The sequence below is a fragment of the Physeter macrocephalus genome, chromosome 4 (genome assembly GCF_002837175.3).
Source record: "Physeter macrocephalus isolate SW-GA chromosome 4, ASM283717v5, whole genome shotgun sequence".
NCBI classification, from domain to species: domain Eukaryota; kingdom Metazoa; phylum Chordata; class Mammalia; order Artiodactyla; family Physeteridae; genus Physeter; species Physeter macrocephalus.
In genome coordinates this window covers 23,898,704-23,903,336 of record NC_041217.1, presented here as the reverse complement: position 1 = coordinate 23,903,336, position 4,633 = coordinate 23,898,704, and positions in this window count along the sequence as shown.

The following is a 4,633-nucleotide window of genomic DNA, read 5'->3' as shown; positions in this document are numbered from 1 at the left end:
CTTCTCTTGTTGCAGAGCATGGGCTCTTAGGTGCGTGGGCTTCAGTAGTTGTGGCACACGGGCTCAGTAGTTGTGGCTCACGGGCTTAGTTGCTCCTCAGAATGTGGGATCCTCCTGGACCAGGGCTCGAACCCGTGTCCCGTGCATTGGCAGGTGGATTCTTAACCACTGTGCCACCAGGGAAGCCCTATTTTTTTAACATCTTTATTGGGTATAATTGCTTTACAATGGTGTGTTAGTTTCTGCTGTATAACAAAGTGAATCAGCTATACATAAACATATATCCCCATATCTCCTCCCTCTTGCTGCTACTCTACCAGATTCATTGATTAACTCTAGTAGTTTTCTGGTAGCATCTTTAGGATTCTCTATGTATAGTATCATGTCATCTGCAAACAGTGACAGTTTTACTTCTAGAGGGGCGGGATAGAGACGATGGGAGGGAGGCTCAAGAGGGAGGGGATATGGAGACATGTGTATGCATATGGCTGATTTGCTTTGTTACACAACAGAAACTAACACAGTATTGTGAAACAATTATACTCCAATAAAGATCTATTTAAAAAATTAATGTAGAAAAGCAAACTAGTCTACCATCAGTTTAAAGGAAAGGATATTTGTTATGTGCTTCAGTAGCCTTAATGTAAAATAGAAAATTGATTTCCATTAAGTAGTCAGAAAAGTCACATTTCTATGGCCCAAAGAATAAAGAATGTTCAATAGAAAGAAAAAAAAGCATATCTAGAGGAAACCTGGAAAAATATTTTAATGGAACTAATTCCCTGTAAGTAGGACTATTATTATTACTTTTTAAAATCATCCCAAGAAATTTAAATGTAGTCTCTTTATAAAGACCCCATAAAGAAAGAGATTTCCATTACAGGGGCTAGAGGGTGGGGGAAATGCAGAGATGTTTGTCAAAGGGTACAAATAGTTCAGTTATAGGATTGAATATGTTCTGAAGGTCTAATGTACAGCATTAAGTAATACTGTATTGCATATTTAAAATTTGCTAAGAGAGTAGATCTATATATACACACACACACACACACACACACACACACATATATATATCTATCTATCTCCTATTGACTCTGTTTCTCTGGAGAACACTGACTAATGTAGTGGACATACTCTAATGTCAACTAATTAAAGAAAAAAATACTCCCAAAGACTTATCACTTCTCCAGCAGGAAAATCCCCTTTTGAAAGGCTTGGCTATGCAGAATTCATAAAGGATTGTGGATTTCTATTGACTAGAGAGAAATTCAATTTCAGTGTTGAAAAAAATTCCAGTGCTGAGATAGTAAATTTCTGGAAGATAGGTGCTTTGCCAGTTTTGTTTTATAGTTCTAGTACACTGAACAGTACGGCAGAACTTTTTAATGTAATGACATTATTTGATGGTGATGTAAGAATGATGATACCAAATAAGCCTTTGGAAACTACTGTTGGCTTGATGATGCAAACAAGGTAATATCTAGGGCAATCAGGAGTGATAGAATGTATTGATGTAAGCCCACCCTAAGTGAAGGTGCTTTCTTCTTGCTGATACTACAAAGAGGTGGGCTTCTACATTCAGCACTGACTGTGGGTCCAGCTTTTTATCTCTGCTCTGCGCTTCTACCCTACTCTCCTCTTCTGCCCTCTCCAGATCCTTTCCAGCATCAGAGCTAAACACAAACCTCTTCTACCTCTCAACTCCATCTCATCCTTGACGGGTCCTGTTTTCTTCCATCAAGTAAAGGAAGGAGGGTGGAGCTGTGCCTTCATTGGCAGCCAAACATCTTGGGTGCTTGCTTCAGGCTCCACCTCCCACACCAACCACCACCCAGTGTGGATTACACAGCTCTTACCCAGAAGCTGTTTTTCCATCCTAGGAGCTGACCTCATTGTTCCTGGGTCGGGAGCCATCTACAAGGTGACACTTACCAACTGGGGAGTCTAGAGCAGTTTTGCGTTTGTGGCACTGGAGGAGTCATCCTGTCCCATTGTCTTTTATCGTAAAGACGGCATTAACAGCCTCCTTTCGTCTTCTCTGAGCAGGAACATGGCTGAAAACACGGAAGTGCGACTTGCATGTCACACATAGATATAGTCTGTGAATTCACTAGTTCAGGAGCCTTGCTGTCATTTATGAAAACTGCCAGAGCTGTACGGCTCTGCTCCTGTTCTTACAGACCAGCAGGACATTCTGGCTCAGTTGAGCCCCTGTCATGCGCTGCCACACAAACGTTGTCTGGTGCTGTCATTTCCTGGCAGTGAGCAATATTCCCCATTGCCTCAGGATGCTCTCACAGTGTCCTTCTCGTGGCGGTTGAACCAGTCTTCAAAAAGCAAATGTAGGGGCTTCCCTGGTGGCGCAGTGGTTGAGAGTCCGCCTGCTGATGCCGGGGACACGGGTTCGTGCCCCGGTCCGGGAAGGTCCCACATGCCGCGGAGTGGCTGGGCCCGTGAGCCATGACCGCTGAGCCTGCGCGTCCGGAGGCTGCGCGTCCGGGGCCTGCGCTCCGCAGCGGTCAGAGGCCCGCGTACGGCAAAAATTAAAAAAAAAAGAAAGCAAATGTATAGCTAGAGTCAATCTTTTGGAGAAGACGGGCAGAAACAAGGCCAGTGCGGTATATTGGAAAGAACACCAAATACAGTTCTAAGAGCACAGCTACACTCTTTTGATAGTAGAGGAACTAGGCCCCCACCCCCTCACCACGTAGTGTCACAACCCTACATGTGTCTTCCTGTCCCTTCCCTACCTAACACTGTGAGGTGGGAAACGTGGCAGCAGTTGTCTCTATTTTATCATAACCACTGACCAGCCTGGCCACACAACACCGTGTACTGGACACCACCACACACTCTCAGTCATCCAGCCAGTCAGCTGTGTTTCTAGATTTTTTTCCACTGATGTGCACTGTTTTCTTGGCCACAGCCCTAACTTTAGGTACATCAATTTCCTCATTATTTAAATGTATTCAGTAATGATAACCCGAGTTGAATCTGCATCCTTAGGAGAGAAAGCATTCTATTAGTGCAAGCTATGTCTCTTCAGATGTATATTGGGAATAATTAGACTTACTACCTTAGTAATTCATCAAATATCCAGCTAATATTGATTTAATGTCTACTTTGTGTGTGTCATAGTGCTAAGTGCTTATTGTGAAGATTTAACAACGGATTATATACTGCTCAGGAGATTTTTGTCTTCGAAAAGTTAATAATAGTTATTTCATATATTATATGACAAACACCTTTTCAATACTTGGGATTTTTTTTAACAATAGGAATTTAAATGCAACAAAGGGATAAAAAGTGAACAATTTCATTCAGACTTCAGGTTTTGGAAGGACTAATGTTAGTAATAAACAATGTGGACTTCCCTTATTAGAAAGATACATGCTTAGTGAGACATTTACTGACTCCAGGGTCACCATGTCACCCTCTCTGCAAAACAGTGGTCTCTAGCACCGCATCTTTATTTTGTGTAATTTTTCTTTATTTCCTGGCACCCCCATCAAGGCACTTTCTCATTTTTCCTCCTGTGTTAGTGAAATAAAGGTAACAGAGTCTATAACTTCAGAGGCCTTGAAATTGTATTGTTCTTCATACCGCCACAGTTAAAATGATTTATGAATTTTTTGTTGCTTTCCCTTCAGCAGAGTTTCATTTGCCAAGTACCTGAGCGGCAGAGAATTCGATTCTGTGGGCGGATATATTTGTGTTTAACAGGCGCAGATATCTCCTAAGAACCCTCCTATCTTCACACTCGTCGCCTTTATATTTTTCAGAATTTTAGAAATACCATAATCTCAGCATATTAAATATGAAGGGACTCCTTCGGATTCCCAGAGCCTTAAAGTTAGGCTATGCAAATGTGTGCGAGTGTGTTTCCATGGTGCGGAATGAAAGTTACGGCAGGGTTTTTCGAAGCAGCATTTCTATAAGCGTCACTCCTGCCACTGCCTTTCACAAGGGCCCACTTGCTGTGAAATATTTTGAAAACAGAGCTGAAGTGAAGCTAACGCAGAGCGCAAACAGGCGGAAGTACGAATAAACTGAGCGTGGCTGGCAGAAACCGAGAGGTTGGCAGTTTCCGCAAAGGAAGAGAATGCTTGGTAAACCGGGAGGAAAAAACCGCCCAGGGCTGTTGTTTAGAAACCTCCCGACCTCCGTTTCCCTTGCCCCTAGGGTTGGGGGAGCTCCCCAGAGCCGAGGAAGCAGCCCCCCAAAACCGCTTCCGGGACTGAAGCTTCCCTCCTCACGCCCCCAGGGAGCAGCGCCTTCTCAGGCCACGATTCCCTGCGACCCAAAAATAACTACACAGACGTGAGGAAAAGGGCCAAAGCCTGCGGCACAGGGAGGTGCTTAGTTACCGACTTATCGCTTACAGCCAGAACGCTCGAAACCTAACCCAGCGCTAGCCTTTTATAGAGAGTCCCTGGAGCCCCGCCCTAGCAACTTCTCCTAGCAACGCCTCGCCCGGGTGCTCCGCGGTCTTATCGGCTTCTGCCAGGCTCTTCCTGTTCCCCTCCCCCAGGGAGCCGGCTCTGCCGTCCCAAGTCACGTGACTATACCCAGGGGAGGAACGGGGAGAGCGGAAGATGGGAGGGGCGGGGCACTGGAGGGCTAGCTCAACGTC